We start from the raw sequence: 21,998 nt of genomic DNA on the forward strand, positions 1-21,998 counted from the left end.
TAGTTAAGTCAACACAGCTCAAAATATATAAAGGAGAGGTAATTATCTATCTGTTGTAGGTGGTGCAAATGACAAGTCAGAGTTAAATATCTACTTTACAGCCTGAATGATATAATTTCTTAGATTTAGTCAGTATAGAATGAACCTAAATTGATTCCCCTGAAAATGACTTCCTAATAAATTCTTTTCTCTTTTCCCATTAAAAAATTATCTTTCTAAACTTCTGGATCTGAGGAACTTCTCTGTTTCTTGAGTAAATACTCTTACTAAGCATTTTTATCAAGTGATTTGCTTCTCAAATATCTTCAGGCTTGGCCATGGCTCATAAATCTTTTATGCATCACTACCACTAAGCCATGTGGTTTGGATTTATTGCCTTTCCTTCAATCTGTATAATATTGGATTGGCCAAAATTTTCATTTGGGTTTTTCCATACCATCTTACAGAAAAACCCAAATTTTTGGCCAACCGAATACTTCTTGGAGACAACAGGGCTATTTTCACCTTCTCACTCTATGATAGCATTAACTTTACTTAGAAAGTGCCCTCCTGGTCTCTACTTAGCATTGATCAAGTGCCAATTTTGTTCCTAAAGCTGTACTAGGTACCCTGAGTGTACAGGTGCAAAATTTGGGTCTTGCCTCCTAACAGTTTGCTGCTGCTGCTGCTGCTGCTAAGTCACTTCAGTCGTGTCCGACTCTGTGCGACCCCATAGATGGCAGCCCACCAGGCTCCCCCATCCCTGGGATTCTCTAGGCAAGAATACTGGAGTGGGTTGCCATTTCCTTCTCCAATGCATGAAAGTGAAAAGTCAAGGTGAAGTCGCTGAGTAGAATCTAATAAAAGAAATAAATCTCAGATGCATGGAACAGCTAGAGAATAGAGCCAAGGCAGTTAAAAAAAAAAAAGGATAATATGGTAAACACAGGACAGGGCCTCACCAGAGGGATGAGAATAGATACACATCGCTTTCTGGGAAACAGTGATCATTAGAGCCAGGAAAAGGAGAGGGTACAGTGAAAAAATATTTCTAGAGGCCAGACGGCTGACTGGCAGCACCACAGCTGAGGACACCATACTTCTCAACCTGCTGTGGCCTTTTCTAGGCACACAATGCACTTTTCTCTATGGAGACATTATAAATAGTGCTTAGTTATCAACTTTGTTTACCAAGGGTGATTCAATCCAAAGAGGAGCTAAACCATAGAGTACTAGAGAACCTTAATAATTAACATTTTGGAGGATAATGCAATGTAAAAAGAACTTTTGCTTACCTTGCCTTACTCAAGGCTGACAATTAACCACTCTATAAGGAAGTTATGATTTCCATTTTCAAAATGAGTAAAATAAAATTGACAGAAATTAAATATATTTCATAAGGCCACTAATTTAGCCCCAAATGATTACTGGTGGGTGTTATTGTGTTCCATCACTAAAATCTGTACTATGTCATACTGCCTGATATTTGAGATTAGAAAGGTTATGGATTTATGTATATATGCATGTGTGTGTGTGTGTGTGTTGATGCTGTGTCAGAAAAAGGATTATTCTGTGAAGCAATCCAGCATTCAGCACGCTATTTCTATAGGGAAAACATGTCAAATACTAACAACCCAACTTGGATTTAAAATTTTAGAATATAACCCACTTATAAATTGCAAACTGATGACAGAAAATATAAATGTGGGCCTCCAGCCTAGCATTTTACGATCTTATTTTTCCGTCAAGCAAAAAGATGTGGATTTCCTTTTCAGCATAGTTTTTCAAGTACTGATTGACGAGATCCTCGGAGATATACTAATATAGGTCTATTTTTCTCTCTCACATTAGAATAAATAATCATGCTAGAAATGAAAGGATCCCCTTTATCAATAACAACAGACTTCTGAGACTTTCCTGAAGGTCTGTCGGTTAAGACTCTGCATTTCCACTTCAGGGGGTATGGTTCAAACCCTGATTGGGGAACTAGGATACCATGTGGGCCATGGCTGCACCATGTGGCCAAAAAAACAAAACAAAAAAGAATAATAATATGCTTCTCTGGTAAGCTGTGTAATGCAGTAGTTTCCGAGGAACTTTTTGCTACATATCCCATTACTTAGACTGTTTGGCTTTAAATGAAAATGCATGCCACACCGTATTCCATTTTATTTTCTAGTTTTTCCTATCTAAGATCAAGATTTTGGTCAGAGACACTCAAGCCGTGTTTGTTTCAGTGAATTTGTAAGTATTCCAAGCTCTTGGCTGTCTGTCCCTAGATTATACCATTACCTCTCTGCTATGTTCCCTGACCTCCCATGCCTCAGCCAGGATACATTTTTTGCTAAGAATTTTCACCAAGAATTAGAGATAAATGTCTAAAAAGGTTTTGAAAAAGATTGTCTATTCCCTTTTCTGTGGTTCCAAGAATCTGTCAACATATGTTTAACAAAATGAGTCTGTATTTTCCTTCTTTTGGGAAATGAATAATTGAAGACATGTGATGCTCAGTTAATATCTTCATGAGGCTTTGATCTCTGTTAATGCCTCCACCAGTTGGCCAACATTTTAGAATGATTTAAACTATTAAATACTGGAATGTGGCAACCGTTTCCATTTTTTCATAAGACTTTGTCAATAATGACATTAAAACATGTACACACATTTAAAAGATGATATGAACTGAAAGCTGAACAGTGACTTCTATTCCTACATCTTCTTCAGATGAATTTTACCTAAAAGGATTGCTTTGTCATTTTTCTTATAGTTAGTACTTGTTATTGTAATTTCTCTCATAGTTAGCACTTGCTATTGAGAAACAAAAGTTAAATAATTTGTTCAAATATATAAAGTAATTGTCAAGGCTAGGATTAGAGCCCAGGTTTTCTAATTCTCATCTCCTAGTCCTGAGCTTGATTCACAGGATTCTACTCCTTCTGATCTCTATTTCTATAAGGCTGATACTAATATCTAAACAGGAAGCTGTCATGGACAGTACATTTGGTCTCTAATGATCTTCTGCAAGCTCCCATGGCCATCATTTTTGCAACTTTTTGAGCTCTTCCCAGTCCTTTCATTAAAAGGTTTAGACTTATTTGCCAGTTAACTTGTGTTATTCTATCTTTTGTTGGCAATGTGTATTTAGCACTAAGTGTGCAATTGAAAGGGCTTCCCTGGTGGCTTAGACAGTAAAGAATCTGCCTGCAATTGCGGAGACCTGGGTTTGAGTGGAGCTTATCTCTTCACGGTGAATTTGTTAAGTGCTGAATTATGGTATTGAGAATAATCATAGTTCTACCTATCTCCAGACTTTTGAATTATACTCTGGTCATGCTTATGAGATTTTTTGTGGGTTGGAAGATTTTTCCTTTCCCACCTGCCTAGACATGATATGTTACAGAACAACTCCACGTAAAAGTCTGACCATACAGCCCAACCCCCAGGGGAAGTCAGAGGACTTGGGAGGACAAGCAGACATCCTCATATGCAAAGCCTATGTCCAGACCTCTGTCCCCACTGAAAGCAAGCAGTCAGCCACCAGAAAAGCTAAGAAAGCAGTAGATCTAGCTTGAACCAAGAGATAGAAGTCATGGTTGAGTAATATTGTGAGACAGACAGAATGTGAAAGGTTGGAAGAGAGAGACTGGAAAGCCAGACTTTCTGGGATAAGTGGCACTCGATCCAGAAGTACTCAAGAAAACAAAGCCTGCATTTAATGAGTAAAATGATGGGAGAAAATACATTTCAAGAATTGCAAACACTAACTTGTTAAATTAATATCAGCTAAAGTAAACAGTGGCCTTTATTTTGAAATGAACTTGTCTTCTAACTCTAAATGATTAGAAATTCTTTGGGAGGTAAAGCCATTGCAAAAGGGCAAATAAGGGGTCAACAAAAAGTCTCATGGGAAGTTTTAAATTATTTTTTATTAAAAAAAATCTGGAGCATTAAAACAAAATCATGTCTTTGGGATAGGAATTAGACTTCCAAGAATATATTCTAAAAATTCATCTTACATATCTGCATTATAAACTTTAAACACAAAGATATAAATGTAAGATTTTTATGATAAAAATGAATGTACCATAAATTGTTAAAAACATGAAAGTTGTTAAATAAATGATTTTCTTCATGGTAAATGAAGAAGTCATTGTGTTCAAACAATTTAAAATACCTTAAATTGTGCATTATGATACATTAAGTGAAAAATGTGAAAACTTTGCATTGGGAAAGTATTCGCTATGTACACAAAAGTTTCAAAATACAGACTGACTATATCTTCAGTTCATTTCAGTCGCTCAGCCATGTCAGACTCTTTGCGATCCCATGAACCACAGCATGCCAGGCCTCCCTGTCCATCACCAACTCCCAGAGTCCACCCAAACCCATGTCCATCGAGTCGGTGATGCCATCCAACCATCTCGTCCTCTGTCATCCCCTTCTCCTCCTACCCTCAGTCTTTCCCAGCATCAGGGTCTTTTCAAATGAGTTGGCTCTTCACATCAGGTGGCCAAAGTACTGGAGTTTCAGCTTCAGCATCAGTCCTTCCAATAAACACCCAGGACTGATTTCCTTTAGGATGGACTGATTGGATCTCCCTGCAGTCCAAGGGACTCTCAAGAGTCTTCTCCAACACCACAGTTCAAAAGCATCAATTCTTTGGTGCTCAGCCTTCTTTATAGTCCAACTCTCACATCCATACATGGCTACTGGAAAAACCATAGCCTTGACTACATGGACCTTTGTTGGCAAAGTAACTTCTCTACTTTTTAATATGCTGTCTAGGTTCGTCATAACTTTCCTTCCAAGGAGTAAGTATCTTTTAATATCACTGCTGCAATCACCATCTGCAGTGATTTTGGAGCCCAAAAAAATAAAGTCTGACACTGTTTCCACTGTTTCCCCATCTATTTGCTATGAAGTGATGGGACCAGATGCCATGATCTTCGTTTTCTAAATGTTGAGCTTTAAGCCAACTTTTTCACTCTCCTCTTTCACTTTCATCAAGAGGCTCTTTAGTTCTTCTTCACTTTCTGCCGTAAGGGTGGTGTCATCTGCATATCTGAGGTTATTGATATTTCTCCCAGCAATCTTGATTCCAGCTTGTGCTTCTTCCAGCCCAGTGTTTCTCATGATGTACCCTGAATAAAAGTTAAATAAGCAGGGTGACAATATACAGCCTTGACGGACTCCTTTTCCTATTTGGAACCAGTCTTTTCCTATTTGGAACCAGTCTTTTCCTATTTGGAACCAGTCTTTTCCTATCTATTCCATGTCCAGTTCTAACAGTTGCTTCCTGACCTGCATACAGATTTCTCAAGAGGCAGGTCAGGTGGTCTGGTATTCCCACCTCTTTCAGAACTTTCCACAGTGTATTGTGATCCACACAGTCAAAGGCTTTGGCATAGCTATATCTTAGCAATGCAATTATGTGACATTTTCAATTATTTTTCAAATATTCTAAAGAACATAAAAAGTGGTCTAACATTATACTTAAAAACTCAAGGTCTGCATTTGGCTGTCTAGCTTATCATTTTTACTAGCTCTATGATCTCATATACACTACCAGGCCTTGTTATTTGGGGCCTCAGTTTCCTCATTTGTGAAAATGGGATAATAATACTTAACCAATAGAACTGTTGCAAAGATTAAATGAAATAATGTAAAGCAATAGACAGTCCTGACCCACAGTTACCATTTTAATAAATTTTAACCATTTATTACCTTTAAAAAAAGGAAAATGCACATGCACACACATACATATCTAAGTTTTAAAACTTGAAAATAAACACAGCTGCCCATTCTAAAAGACAGTAGAGTATTGTCAAAAACCCAGTTTAATCAGTTTATTTTGCCTACTTAGTTTACTTTGAGAAGGACATAGCATGGAAACAGACAAAGAGTAGGCTGGTCAGGTCATCAGTGCAAGTCCTGCCTAAGCAAAGCACGTTTCTTCCCTATGGCTTCATTCAGCTCTATTCCTCATGGATCATGTTTATCCAGTTCTCTCCTGATTGCTCAGTACTTTGGGATGAATTGAGATTATTAATACTGTCTTATGAACATGACATGATACACCTAGAAATATAAATTTTCCTACAAACCATTGGATATGGAAGTTTAATGTTCAAATGCTTTTTTTCCCACTCATGGAGGATTACAGACTCCATCTTCTTCACAGGCCACCTGTAAAAAGAGAGGAAGTGTTAGAAAAATGTACTGAGTTTAGTTTTTATATACTTGCCAGTTCCCTATAAGTTATAATAGTTCACTATCCCAAGTGTCTGTCTTTGCTTCAAAAGGGAACAAAAGGTGGATTGAAAGAGACAATCCCAGACTTCCCTGTAGTTCAGCGGTTAAGAATCCACCTGCCAGTGCAGTGGACACGGTTTTGATCCCTAGTCCAGGAAGATCCCACATGCTGCAGAGTAACTCATCCCACAAGCTGCAACTACTGAGCCTGCATGCTGCAATTACTGAAGCCCATACACCCAGAGCTTCCTCATGCTCCATAATGAGAATAACCACAGCAATGAGAAGCCAGTGCTCCACAATAGTGTTGCCCCTGCTCAGTGCAACTAGAGAAAGCTGGTGGGCAGCAACGAAGACCCAGCATGGCCAAAAACAAATACAGTAAATAAACAATGTTTAAAGAAAGCCAATCTCTCAGAGAACAACTGCTGGAGAACTAAGCAGTTTAATCCCAATTCTCCATTAGTGATCTCTATCCATGGGACTGTGTAGTTTAGTAGAAAAGTATAGGCTGAATGTTCAATCTAGATTTACTGCAGCTAAAATTGGGAAAATTATTTAATTTCAGAATGTTGAATTTTCCATTTATAAATCAGGATCTATAACAGATATTTCAGAGAGTTATTAAAAGGATTAACAATTATTATTTGGAATAAGATGTATCATATGTAGTAGGCATCCATTGAATGATAGCTGCTACCATACAGGAACTAAACACAAGGAAGTGTGGAATTTCCATAATGATAACAAGTGCAAATAATTGGTAACATATAACATGTACCAAGAATTATTTTGAACACTCTTCCTATAACAGTCCTCTGCAGTTAGTCCTCATAACAGCCCTTAGAGTTGGATAATATTATCAATTTACCCAATATTAATTTATATAATATTAACTTTTCTCTGTTTTTAGATAGCATGAAATGCACTTTGAAGCTCCTTGCAACTCTATTAATATTTATATTATAAAGTATCTCTCTTGCTCTAGGTTATGAACTCATCAATGACACAAACTAGATCTTTGTATTCCCAGTTTTTTCCTGGTTTATATAGTATTCTAAGGTTAAGCTATTTGTCTCTGAGGTTGGGAACTAAGCACTAAGTACTGTGTTCAGCACAGAAATTAATTTCATTTAATATTTTAGGAGCTCCAAAGGAATGAGTGGGCTTCCCTGATAGCTCAGTTGGTAAAGAATCCTCCTGCAATGCAGGAGACCTTGGTTCCATTCCTGGGTCAGGAAGATATGCTAGAGAAGGGAAAGGCTACCCACTCCAGTATTCTTGGGCTTCACTCCTGGCTCAGCTGGTAAAGAATCCGCCTGCAATGCGGGAGACCTGGGTTCCATCCCTACGTTGGGAAGAACCCCTGGAGAAAGGAAAGGCTACCCACTCCAGTATTCTGGCTTGGAGCATTCCATGGACTATACAGTTGCAAAGAGTCAGATGTGACTGAACAACTTTCACTTTCTCAAAGGAATGGACTAATTGCATCTTTGTCATTCACAATACATATTTGCACATTTAAAGATCAGAGTTTTATGGTAATTGTCAAGATCATTCATCAGTTTGTATTGAGTAACAGCTCAATAGAGATGTTATTCAGGGTGGAGTGCTGTATATCGCTGCTTTTGGAGAGCTGTTGCCAATTCAGTGTTTTCATCACCTTCTGCTGGGCCCATCAAGTTAACCACAATATAGTCCATTCATTTCATCTGGTGATACTCTTTGCTCAAGGCCTGTGTCCACATAATTAATGGAACCAAGTGTGTAAAAATTTGGACCAGTCTTTAGACCATAGAAATAACCAGGGACCAGGCTGCAATCTACAGAGTCTGGTTAAGTGGCCACAAACATAGCTGGAGTCAGATACACTGGGATTTGCTCATCAGAGAATGCAAGCAATCAATAGAATGCACACTAGGAAAAAGTCCTTATATTGACATATGATTCATTTCTGCATGAGAACATCAAAGAAAATGAACCCAAAAGAATGTTTACAGTCATTATAATAAATCTGTTTGAAATCTACAAATCTCCTTCAGAACAGTATTTCATGAAATTGAATTCAATGAATTGCCTGCAGACATTTCAGGGAAGAGTCAGGGATTAAATGACTTTTGCACAATAAGTTTATTTTCTTGATGATATGAGTGCTTTTAAAATAGGACATTTACATAATTTTAAGGCAGTCATATGTAAGTGGTTTGTAGTCTAGAGTATTTCACCTACTGAGTAACCTTTTCATCGGCTTATGGAAATCCTATGGTTATCCAGGAATGTGTTTTTATATTCCAATAGGGACATGGAGAAGTCTGAAAAGCCCATAATTTCCTTTAAAATTTTACTCACCAGTAATACACGATGATACTTATTTAAAGATGCAACTGCCTATACTAATGGTTGCCATCTCCTTAGAAATAAGCATGCAATTTTTTAAAAAGAGCAATATTGATTGCTATTTGCAGGCCCTGTTAGTGTTTTTATCTCTTTCTTCCTGCAGAGGTGTTTCAAGAGTCTCACATAACTTTGAAATAAATGTTAGTCAAATATTGATTCCAACACTATAATAGAAATTGAGGATGCAGTGAGTGAGATGATATAAAATATCTATGATATTTATTTATATCTATGATATAAAATATCTATGTCATGTTAGAATGCTTCAAAATTAATGTATCACCCTCCTGAAAATTTCAAAACAAGCTAAGCAGGCAGTAGTATTGCAAATTCTAGAGCATCAGTCCCACCTTCTAAAGTAAATTCTCAGAGATTAGTGAATTAGTGAATGCTCAGAAATTAGCCAGTGCTGAACATGTCAGCAAAACATTATGATTTATAGGACATAACTGGAGGCAAGTAAAACTGACTGGTAAGGTTATGAGTATATTAACAAAGACAATATCAAATTGAATATAAGCATGCCTCTCCTGGCAATCTAAAAATACAAGTTCAGAATGCCCTGGTGGTACAGTGGATAAGAACCCACCTGCCAATGCAGGGGACACAGGTTCAATCTCTGGTCTGGGAGGATTTCACATGCTGCAGAGCAATTGGGTCCGTGTGCCACGACTAGAAGCCCACGCACCTACAGCCGGTGCTCTGAAACAAGAGGAGCCACTCCATTGAAGAGCACTGCAACCAAGAGGAACCCCTGCTCACTGCTACTGGAGCAAAGCCCACACACCACTAAAGACCCAGCACAGCCAAAATTAAAATAAATTTTAAAATATATTAAAAAGAAAGAAAAGGTTCGACTATTAGTAAACAGTGATAGACAGGGAAGCCTGTTGTGCTGCAGTCCGTGGGGTCACAAAGTGTCAGACATGACTGAGCAACTGAATTGAACTGATTAGTAAATAAGAAGGAAAAAGGAAAATATCAAGGCAAAGCCAAAGGTAGGTTGATGACCTTCTCTGGAAGGAGAGATGTGTACATCTAATGGTGAAGAAAAGTATGGTGTAGAGTCTCAGCCAGGCAGAAGTTTAAAGAGAGGACATAGATTCTGCAAAAACTTCTTTTGGAAGAATATTCTTCACTGCTTCTCAATCATGTAATTATTCTTTCCTGTTAAGTAAGTGAACAAAAGAACTTGCATGAAATCTCTGCATGATCTATTCTATTGTTCTACTGATTACCATTTATAGGTGTCTGTAGAGTTAATAAGACATTCTCAGTCTTGACAGGTAAATAATCATAAAGAAGCATATAATCCTTTCTTTCTTTTCAATTGAGTAGCTTAAAAACTATTATAAAATATTTTAGAAGTTAAGAATGGTGTAAAAATTATCTAGTAAATAGTTGTTCCGCTTTAGGAAATAAAATTTATACCACAGTTGAAGTCCCTGTAGATGCTCCTTGAATGCAACTCTAGGAGTTGCCCCTGTTTTGAATTTGATGATGAAATGTGCAGAATCACCTGGAAGTTCTTTCTTTTGGGCAACCATGATGACCTATAAAGTCAGTAAGTGAAAATCTTTCAGTCCTGTCCAGTGCTTTGTAACCCCATGGACTATAGAGTCCATGGAATTCTCCAGGCAGAATACTGGAGTAGGTAGCCTTTCCCTTCTCCAGGGGATCTTCCCAACCCAGGGATAGAACCCAGGTCTCCCACATTGCAGGTGAATTCTTTACCAGCTGAGCCATAAGGGAAAGCCAAGAATACTATCCCTTCTCCAGCATATCTTCCTGACCCAGGAATCAAACTGGGGTTTCCTGCATTGCAAGTGGATTCTTTACCAACTGAGCTATCAGGGAAGTGCTGATGACCTATCAGTTCAGTTCAGTCACTCAGTCGTGTCCGACTCTTTGTGACCCCATGAATTGCAGCACTCCAGGCCTCCCTGCCCATCACCAACTCCCAGAGTTCACTCAAACTCACGTCCATTGAGTCAGTGATGCCATCCAGCCATCTCATCCTCTGTCGTCCCCTTCTTCTCCTGCCCCCAATCCCTCCCAGCATCAGAGTCTTTTCCAATAAGTCAACTCTTCGCATGAGGTGGCCAAAGTACTGCAGTTTCAGCTTCAAAATCAGTCCAAAGAAATCCCAGGGTTGATCTCCTTCAGAATGGACTGGTTGGATCTCCTTGCAGTCCAAGGGACTCTCAAGAGTCTTCTCCAACACCACACTTCAAAACCATCAATTCTTCAGTGCTCAGCCTTCTTCACAGTGCAAGTCTCACATCCATACATGACTGCTGGAAAAACCATAGCCTTGACTAGACAGACCTTTGTTGGCAAAGTAATGTCTCTGTTTTTGAATATGTTATCTAGGTTGGTCATGACTTTTTTTCCATGGAGTAAGCATCTTTTAATTTTATGGATGCAATCACCATCTGCAGTGATTTTGGGGCCCCCCCAAATAAAGTCTGACACTGTTTCCACTGTTTTCCCATCTATTTCCCATGAAGTGATGGGACCAGATGCCATGATGTTCGTTTTCTGAATGTTGAGCTTTAAGCCAACTTTTTCACTCTCCTCTTTCACTTTCATCAAGAGGATTTTTAGTTTCTCTTCATTTTCTGCCATAAGGGTGGTGTCTTCTGCATATCTGAGGTTATTGATATTTCTCCCGGCAATCTTGATTCCAGCTTGTGTTTCTTCCAGTCCAGCGTTTCTCATGATGTACTCTGCAAAGAAGTTAAATAAGCAGGGTGACTATATACAGCCTTGACATACTCCTTTTCCTATTTGGAACCAGTCTGTTGTTCCATGTCCAGTTCTAACTGTTGCTTCCTGACCTGCATACAGATTTCTCAAGAGGCAGGTAAGGTGGTCTGGTATTCCCATCTCTTTCAGGATTTTCCACAGTTTATTATGATCCACACAGTCAAAGGCTTTGGCATATAAAGCCTTTAAGTCAATAAAGCAGAAATAGATGTTTTTCTGGAATTCTCTTGCTTTTTCCATGATCCAGCAGATGTTGGCAATTTGATCTCTGGTTCCTCTGCCTTTCCTAAAACCAGCTTGAACATCAGGGAGTTTACGGTTCACGTATTGCTGAAGCCTGGCTTGGAGAATTTTGAGCATTACTTTACTAGTATGTGAGATGAGTGCAATTGTGCGGTAGTTTGGGCATTCTTTGGCATTGCCTTTCTTTGGGATTGGAATGAAAACTGACCTTTTCCAGTCCTGTGGCCACTGCTGAGTTTTTCAAATTTGCTGGCATATTGAATGCAGCACTTTCACAGCATCATCTTTCAGGATTTGAAACAGCTCAACTGGAATTCCACCACCTCTACTAGCTTTGTTCGTAGTGATGCTTTCTAAGGCTCACTTGACTTCACATTCCAGGATGTCTGGCTCTAGATGAGTGATCACACCATCGTGATTATCCGGGTCGTGAAGATCTTTTTTGTACAGTTCTTCTGTGTATTCTTGCCACCTGTTCTTAATATCTTCTGCTTCTGTTAGGTCCATGCCTTTTCTGTCCTTTATTGGGCCCATCTTTGCATGAAATATTCCCTTGGTATCTCTAATTTTCTTGACAAGACCTTTAGTCTTTCCCATTCTGTTGTTTTCTTCTATTTCTTTGCATTGATCACTAAAGAAGTCTTTCTTATCTCTTCGTGCTATTCTAAGCTCAGGCGACTGCAACCGGCAGGCACACTAAGCACGGCCGAGAGGAGTTACCCCATGTCCGAGGTCAGGGGCAGAAGCCGAGAGTGCCAGGCTGCGATGGCGCAGGAACGTCCCAGAGGAGCTACCCCCATCCGAGGTCAGGGATGGCGGCTGGGAGGATCCACCCCACGTCTAAGGAGCGGTGGCTGCCTGGGTGCAGGAGGGCCTAGAGGAGCCATCACACGTTGAAGATCAGGAAGGGCGGCAGTGAGGAGACACCCCTCATCCAAGGTAAGGAGCAGCAGCTGCGCTTTGCTAGAGTAGCTGTGAAGAGATACCCCATGCCCAAGGTAAGAGAAACCCAAGTAAGATGGTAGGTGTTGCAAGAGGGCATCAGAGGGCAGACTCACTGAAACCATATTCACAGAAAACTAGTCAATCTAATCACACTAGGACCACAGCCTTGTCTAACTCAGTGAAACCAAGCCATGCCCATGGGGTAACCCAAGATGGGTGGGTCATGATGGAGAGGTCTGACAGAATGTGGTCCACTGGAGAAGGGAATGACAAGCCACTTCAAAGTGTTCTTCCCTTGAGAACTCCAGGAACAGTATGAAAAGGCAAAATGATAGGATACTGAAAGAGGAACTCCCCAGGTCAGTAGGTACCCAATAGGCTACTGGAGGTCAGTGGAGAAATAGCTCTAGAAAGAATGAAGGGATGGAGAGAAGCAAAACCAATACCCAATTGTGGATGTGACTGGTGATAGAAGCAAGGTCAGATGCTGTAAAGAGCAATATTGCATAGGAACCTGGAATGTCAGGTCAATGAATCAAGGCAAATTGGAAGTGGTCAAACAAGAGATGGCAAGGGTGAATGTCAACATTCTAAGAATCAGCAAACTAAAATGGACTGGAATGGGTGAATTTAACTCAGATAACCATTATATCTACTACCACAGGCAGGAATCCCTCAGAAGAAATGGAATAGCCATCATGGGCAACAAGAGTCTGAAATGCAGTACTTGGATGCAATCTCAAAAACGACAGAATGATCTCTGTCCGTCTCCAAGGCGAACCATTCAATATCACGGTAATTCAAGTCTATGCCCCAACTAGTAACGCTGAAGAAGCTGAATTTGAACGGTTCTATGAAGACCTACAAGACCTTTTAGAACTAACACCCAAAAAAGATGTCCTTTTCATTCTAGGGGACTGGAATGCAAAAGTAGGAAGTCAAGAAACACCTGGGGTAACAGGCAAATTTGGCCTTGGAATGCGGAATGAAGCAGGGCAAAGACTAATAGGTTTTGCCAAGAAAATGCACTGGTCATAGCAAACACCCTCTTCCAACAACGTAAGAGAAGACACTACACAGGGACATCACCAGATGGTCAACATCAAAATCAGATTGATTATATTCTTTGCAGCCAAAGATGGAGAAGCTGTATACAGTCAACAAAACCAAGACCAGGAGCTGACTGTGGCTTAGATCATGAACTCCTTCCTCATTGCCAAATTCAGGCTTAAATTGAAGAAAGTAGGGAAAACCGCTAGACCATTCAGGTATGACCTAAATCAAATCCCTTATGATTATACAGTGGAAGTGAGACATTGATTTAAGGGATAGATCTGATGGCTAGGGTGCCTGATGAACTATGGAATGAGGTTCATGACATTGATGACCTATAGAGGTACTTTAATAGTCAATGCTTTGGATCTGACTATTGGCAGTAGAAGGTTTCAAAGTAAAAAATGTTCAGAGAGAATTAGGATAATGAGCTGGAACTTATAGTAAAAATTTGCTGATATTCTGATAAAACAGAGTATAGCAACTCAAAATAGCAGAAACTAGCCACTCAAAAATAATTTAGTTCAAATTGCTAGATGCTTCTTTGAGATCGAGTCAGTCTCTGTTCCATTCTCCTGATCTTATTTACACCCCTATTATTCCAGCTACCTTCCAATGGAAAAAAACATCTTAGGTTGAAAGCTGGAAGGCGTATACCTTTATTGTTTTCTATGTCACAAACCCCTCAGTGTTCCTCTGATTTCGGTCACTACAGTGGGGAAGAGCGCCAGACAATAATCTCAGCAGCACCTTGCACTGGGAACTTCCACATCAAAAGCTGGCATCTCTCTTCATTCCACTTTCACTAAGGTAGTAGGAGTGTGCCTGACTAGTGTGCAAGAACAGGTGGCCCGGAGCTGGGGGGGGTGGGGAGAGGAAGACAGGATAATGCACCTGTGCCCCTGGGAGCCATCCTCAACCACTGGCTGGATGAGGAGAACTGATGGTTATCTACTCCAGACTCCAGACTTTTAAAGGAGAATATTCTCAATCCCCCAACATTGTCTGCTTCCTGGAAACTCCAAAATGGAGACCCTGTTGTCCACAGCAGCAACTCAATGAGGGATGCTTGCTCAGACTGACTTTACACACTTCCCTGTTCCGTTTCTCTGTTTCTTTTCTCTGGTGTCCTGCATCTCTTCACAGATGAACTACCAGGACCCAAAGCCTTGTTTAGATTCTGATCTTAGGAAAGCAAAAACTATGGCAATTCTTTTAAAAAGAGAGAGAGAAAAAAATTTTAAAATTATTTTGTCTACAAAAATACATCTCTTTCATCCACATGTACACTGTTATGCTTACAATGGATAGCCAACAAGGACCTACTGTATAGCACGTGGAACTCTGCCCAGTATTATGTGGCAGGCTGGATGGGAAGAGAGTTTGGAGTAGAATGAATACATGTACAGTTCAGCTGCTCTTCTGTGCACTTGAAACTATCACAGCTTTGCAAATTGACTATATTCCAATATTAAATAAAAAGGTTTAAAAAACACATAAAGAAAAGAAACACTCTGGGAGTTCCATAGATTGTAAAGCTGTTTATCTTTCCATAGCCCAGTTGTCCACATTAAAGTTCCTTGGTTTGCATTCCTTTGGTCTTATGTTGTTTTCTCTTTTTGGAGACAACCATCAACATCCTGCATCCTAGTCTGGTTGCAGGATGGTGATAATGCAACCCCTGATGCTCTGCCCCTCACCTCCCCTTAGAGTTAGGTTGCAATGAACAGATCTGTGTGTGTGCGTGCTCAGTCACTCAACAGTGTCTGACTCTTTTGTGACCCATAGACTGTAGCCCACCAGTCCCCTCTGTCCATGGGATTTCCCAGGCAAAAATACAGGAGTGGGTTGTCATTTCTTACTCCAGGGGATCTTCTTGATCCAGGGATCAAACCCACGTCTCCTGTATCTCCTGCATTGCTGATTCTCCCGCATCTCTTGCACTGGTAGGCAGATTGTTTACCACTGAGCCACCTGGGAAGCCAAACAAAATGAGTCACTGTATTTCTGGGATATGCTTTATGCTTGCTCAAGAAATTACAACTCTTGTATACTTTTCCCAAGTGGCCTGATCTCAGATCCTACGGCTAGTTGTGTTTGTTGGCAATGAATCTAAAGATCTAAGTGTGGTCTGCCTTTAGAAAACACTAGACTGTGAGTCAGAGACCCTTGGTTCCTTTTTATGATTCTACTTACCATGTTGAGTAACCTTCTACCCTCTCTGGGCAGTTTTTCCATCGGTAATGGAGCCACCCAACTGTATGCCAGACTAAGCGTGATAGAGTTAGCTCTAGGAGCCTTTTAGAAGCTTAAATTAGAATTAAGCTAATTCCACTGCACCGTCCTGTGTTTAAAATCAAAAGTATTCCTGTGAGTTGTTTTATTTTGATGTGGTTGGAAATATGCTTTGCCTACAAAAGAAGTAAGACTGATGTTTCATCCTTCTGTTTAATCGTTGAATTCTGATGCAGGGTGATTAAATTATTTATAACTGAGAGAAACAAAAACATTTAAAATACTGAATAACATATTAGTTATTTACATCATTTTCTAAACCTCATTCTGGCCAAGTCAATATCATATTCCCTTCTAATAGCAAGGTTTCATTCTTTTGCATAAAACAATGCATCAATCTACAGGACACTTCTGGGAAATGGAACTTGGCATTTAAGAGTACTTTGTTAGAACACACACACAAACCTCTCCCACGTTAAAACTCTGTGCATGAAAATATATGTCCGAGAAGGGAGATGAGTGGAAGCAAGGAATTGTATGTGATGGGAAAGCTCCTTTCTTTCATTTTACTTTCAGCATGGGAGTGTATGTGTGGAGTGGAGGGAGACATGGGTTCCATCCCTGGTGGCTGGGGAAGGAGTGGGTAGGGAGATCCCCTAGAGGAGGAAATGGCAACCCACTCCAGTATTTTTGCCTGGAGAATCCCATGGACAGAGGAACCTGGTGGGCTACAGCCCATGGGGTCACAAGAGTCAGACATGACTTAATGATTGAGCACATTTTTGTAATAGAGATGGCTTATAGTTCTGCAAATTCTCTTTAATGTTCATTGATAAAAGCTATGGCCCATTCATTTATCTTATCATCAAGCTCTATAATCAGATCAATGACTATTTTATCTGCAACACGGAAGTAGGGGTGGATATGGAGGAGGAGTCGAGGTAATTTTTATTTGGAAGGAGAGACAGGAGGCTCTGGAGAGCAGGCTCTGGTTTGCCAGAGAGCATTGATAAAGCTGTAGGTGCCAAGAAGCAAGAACAAGGGAGAAGCAAAGAAGCTTGGGCATGAAGGTGGGATGGTACCAAAAAGAAAAACTGCTTAACAATCATGACTTTGCAATTTTCCCTGATGAACTCACAATGATATGTCTAGGTTAGCACAAAGATGACAAAATTCCTCCCATCAGCTCATCCCAGTTTTCCCAATAGAGTCTGGTCCCTGCCTAGAAAAAGAGAGAAAAAGGTTAATTTAAAAAGCTGTAAAAAACAAAAACTCTCTTTATTACTACATACTCAAACACACTCATGAATGTTTGAACACATACCCCCTCCATATTTAATTACCAGTATATTAAAAATATTAGGATTCAAATCCTAAAATATGATCCTTTATAATTATCATACAGTACATGAAGAAAGGATTCTTGTGACATATCCCTCTCAGTTTCCGAACATCTCCTTACTATCTAGTTTGAGAGGCTATTTCAGGCTTATCTCATACGTTCCCTTTGGTTGCTCTCAAGCCTTCGTTAAAGTGCTCTGCAGCTACCCCCTTATAATTCAGTGTGTTGTTAGGCCCAAGTCGCGAAATCTCCCAATGACCACCAGGGAGCAGATATCTGATGCAAAAGCAAGAGAGTTTTTATTACCAAGCTCGAGCTGGGGCTCCCACCGATACGGACACAGAGGCTATAGGGAGGAGCCCCGGGTTTTGGATTACATTGCTTATATAGGGAGTGTTCATGGAAAAAAAAAAGAATTTCTAGGTAGGGGGACGTCTGATTGGTCACTTTCTTTCGCAGGGTTGTGTGTTGGTTCTTGATTGGTCCCTATTACCTAGGTAGACCACGAGTTCCTGAACGTTAAGTCAGGAGATTCTGGTCTGGGGTCCGATTGACTCGTTGGTGGTGGGGTGAGGTCAGGGGATTTCCAAAGGCTCTTGGATATCCAAAGGCTCTTTTCCCGGAACCTTACAAAATAGAGTTTTTCTGTTAACAAAATGGAGTAGCTTATATTCTTCAGTGTGAGCATTGCTGGTGATGACATGGGACAGAGGAAGTGTCCACCATCCTCCCTTTTGCTGACACTTGCTCAGAGCAGCAGCTGCCTATCACCAAGGGTCACAATCCACAATTCCAGACACCCATAGTGCCTGCGTACATTTCTTTAGGACTCCATTATATTCCAGATTCCATTGGTTTTTGTAAATGATTTATTAAATGAATTTAAAAATAAACATACTCATATCCTCTTAGTATTGTGTAGTCTCTTATATCCTGGATCATATCCTTGCATATTTGAATCTCCAGATTTCAGGATAGCTTTCACCACTTGGAAGATTCTTAATAAATATTTGATCAGAGGAAGGAAAGAAGGCCCATCTTATCAATATTATTAACAATTCAGGCAGAAATATTAAATGCTATATTATGCATAAGGCCTGTAGCCAATGCCTGGCAAATAGAAGGTCTACTGAGAGTAACCAAAGTAAAAGCTGAGCTATTTCTGTAATCTGATGGTTCTGGCACATAAACAACAGAAAATAATTATTTTGATTTACCTCATTCTCAACATTCCCTTTGACAACATAATAAACAAGTAAAAGAAATTATGAAAATGTGCATTTGATGCTCCTCTTGTTCAGCCTCAAATTTTGAACAATTTTAAGAAAGCTATTTTAAAGGACAATGGTAAATTGAGTTTTCTGATCAAATCATTGTAAAGTAAGTGATTGTCCAGAAAGCATGTTTAAGTACTAAATTGAAACCATAAAACCAATAGATGAATCCAAAGTAAAAAGTACAAAATCTGAAAATTATGTTTACCATGTTTACAATAAACTTATAACTGCCTGAACATTGCTGCAGTTTTATGCAAACCAAAAGAATCTATAAATAAATTAATGCCTAGACTAGTTTCAGAAAATAGTTACACTTCTAGCTGTAAGAATGAATCAAAGTTTAGAATTATAATTGACTTTCTTGGGAAACAGAGGGACACAGATCAGTGAAGAAGCACATAGATTTAATAGTAGTGATGAGGTTCTAGTTTTGCTGCTCACAGTGTGTATTCATGAGTGTTTTTGTTATGCTTTTCATAATGTTTTATATTTTTCATCTTGTAAAGATTTATTTTTATTTATCAATTGTTGCATAATAAAATAGCATATAGTCAACATTTTGGAAACTACTAATCTAGTGTATCAAGCTCTTGGTTACTTCATATGTTAAATCGGGATAATACTTATAAAATTATCATTTCAGTTAGATGAAATATACAACAGAATGCCTGGTATATGTGTGCAACATATATAACCATTTATGCTAATCTTTGTTCCAATTTTAAAATTGGTCTTTGAAAGTGCACTTTAGTTTTGGTAAGTTTCAAAAGATTTTATGTATGAATATTGCATTTGAGTTCATCTTGAAATGCTTTAGGTGTACAAGTACATTTTTGATGAAAGTGACCATGTCTTAACTGAACAGCTTTCTCTAAAGTGTAGAGAGAATATGAAACATGTGTCCTCCGTCTAGTATTGCAAATGCTGTTTAATGTCTTTGTCTTGATGACTGCCTGCAAGCCCTAGCCATAAAGCAATTAAGAATACAATTTTAACAACTCACATAAAACATTTAGTTGGAAATCCTGGACATATGGTGAGTCACATTTAATTACTAATTGTTATTTACCTACACTACAACTAGACTGTCTAAATTACTTTCTTGCAGGATAAAGGAAAAAAACTTCTGTAGATTAATAAGTTCAACAGTTTCATCTTATTTCTGCTTATTTTCCTGAGCCAAAAATCAAATATGTAGGAGAGCATGCACATCAAATCTTTCTCAGTTATTCTGAAAAGTCTATAAGCTCACTCAGGAAAATATGGTTTTCTATATTTTTATCTGAAGTGTATACTCAGACCACCTTGCTAAATTCTGGGCTGCACACTCCCTAGCAATGCTGGGCTATCTACACTGCTGACCCCTTCTTGCTCTGCAAAAGCAAACCAACGGACATGGAAGATGGTGCACCATTTAGAGCTGGGTTTTGAAGCTGAATTCAGAATCAGTTGAGATGTGTTTGGATCTTTCCACTGAAGATTAAATTAATTCTTTCCATTATCCCATGGTATCACGAGTGAAGATGGTAACCAGAAGTACTATTAGGTCCTTACCATGTTCCAGGCAGGGCTTCCCTGGTGGCTCAGACAGTAGAAAATCTGCCTGCAGTGCAGGAGACCCAGCTTCAATCCCTGGGTCAGGAAGATCCCCTGGAGAAGGAAACGGCAACCGACTCCAGTATTCTTGCCTGGAGAATTCCATGGACAGAGGAGCCAGGTGGGCCACAGTTCATGGGGTCACAAAGAGTTGGACATGACTGATTGACTAAACATTTTCACTTTTTCTTTCATATTCCAGGCAAAATGTTCAGCACTTTACAAGCACATGTGACCTACTTCAAATCTCATAAAAACCTCCATGAAGAAAGTTTGATTATCTTGAAGTGACTTATTCAAGCTATGCCACTATTGAATTAAATTAGAATACCAAAGTTCTGATTCTTATCTATAACTTTTGAGGGTGATGGATATTTTTAACCTCTATACCACAATAACCAGTGAATCAGTGAAGTTGCTTAGTCATGTCCGACTCTTTGTGATCCCATGGTCTGTAACCTACCAGGCTCCGCCATCCACGGAATTTTCCAGGCAAGAGTACTGGCGTGGGTTGCCATTTCCTTCTCCAGGGATCAAACCTAGGTCTCCCTCATTGCAGGCAAATGCTTTACTGTCTGAGCCACCATGGAAGCCCAAGGTAGTTCTTAAATGGTCACTGTATCAATTATTTTATGTTTTATTCAAATATCTACCAGTTGCAATCAATTGCCAAGCATTTCTCCTAGAATTACATTATCTAGCCTGGAAAGCATTTTTCACTGTCTTGAAGGAAGTCTTTGAGGCTCCATCTTAAGACCTTAAGGAAATAAGAGGTAGAAATAATGAATTAGTCATGATCTTATAAAACCTTTAATCTGTGGCTTTCCTGACAGGATCTTACATGATTTATAATTTATAGCTTTTCTCTGTGTTTCAGGTAGAAGAAAATAAAGAGGAAAGGGTTCTGAAACTGCTTTGCAAGTATTTTTGGTAAAAACCAAAAAATAAATAATTGCTAACTAACCAACTTATAAAAGAGGAAAAAAGTAAAGATTAGAGATTTTTCTCATCCAGGCAGGCTAGGCCATACACTATTTGAAGTGTTCAATGTCAAGTATAATTCATTAACCACTTTTATTGAGACTAGCCTTGAAGAAAAATATATAGACACATTTAACAGCCTTCTTGACCATTTCAAACATATGAGGCTTGTTTTTCTATCTTGTTCCAACCAGGGGGCAGTTGATTATTAAGGAGACCACCTACACTTTCAATTGTTATTATTACCATAAACGTTTGCTGTAGTAAATTCGTACTGTTTGAATCATTTTCCATGAATACAGAGCCTTGAAGAGATATGGATTTGGGGCCACCTTGTGACAGATTTAGAAAAGTCCTGGAGGCTGAAACCTGGGGTCAGAAATTTTATTTCAATTACTAAATTGTTACCTTTCAACAAATATATTTTGCAAAGGGGTTCCATATGGTAATGGCTAATGTTTACTAGTGAAAGCATGATTGTCAGTGTTATACTAAGTTGACTTGTTTCTATGTCCCAGCCACTGCCATAAACATCTATATATTAATATAGTAAATCATTTTATGCTCACAAGAATCCTATGAAGTCAATGCCATCATATCACCACTTTACAGATGAGGCAGCCAAGGTTTAGAAGAAATAAATAATTTATCTAAGTCCCTGCAGAGAGCAAGTGAGGTCTTAAGAAGCCTCAAAATATTCTGGTTGAAGATATGAAAAAAGCTGTTCTATGTGCAAGTGAAAAATGACATGAAGTAAATCAATGTATCACCGTTTAGGAACATTTTAAAGCTTCAAATTGTATGTTACTAGCATATTTTGGATTAGAGACTCTGTATTTCTAAATGGACAAAATAACATAAAAAGGCAATAATCCTGGAAGAAAACCAAAGAACTGATAATATTACGAACAAACTCAACAGTATAGAAA

The 21,998-nt window shown here is 39.1% G+C and overlaps 1 long non-coding RNA gene across 4 annotated transcripts in view; it reads right to left on the reverse strand.

Moving 5' to 3' along the window:
* Nucleotides 1-3,886: 3,886 nt before the first annotated feature.
* The window catches only part of LOC138442633 (uncharacterized), a 28,209-nt gene continuing 10,097 nt past the window's right edge, over nt 3,887-21,998 (reverse strand). Inside the window, exons 2-7 of one of the 4 annotated variants that reach the window (XR_011257797.1) lie at nt 20,047-20,142; nt 17,012-17,095; nt 15,501-15,612; nt 9,218-9,330; nt 6,084-6,165; nt 3,887-5,120 (exon numbers count right to left, since the gene is read on the reverse strand). This is a non-coding gene — a long non-coding RNA (uncharacterized lncRNA). Of the gene's footprint in view, nt 5,121-5,798; nt 6,166-9,217; nt 9,331-15,500; nt 15,613-17,011; nt 17,096-20,046; nt 20,143-20,780; nt 20,846-21,998 lie in introns of those variants that run through there. The other 3 variants (XR_011257799.1, XR_011257800.1, XR_011257798.1) reach the window with 3 other exon arrangements.

Source organism: Ovis canadensis, chromosome 6 (genome assembly GCF_042477335.2).
Source record: "Ovis canadensis isolate MfBH-ARS-UI-01 breed Bighorn chromosome 6, ARS-UI_OviCan_v2, whole genome shotgun sequence".
NCBI classification, from domain to species: Eukaryota; Metazoa; Chordata; class Mammalia; order Artiodactyla; family Bovidae; genus Ovis; species Ovis canadensis.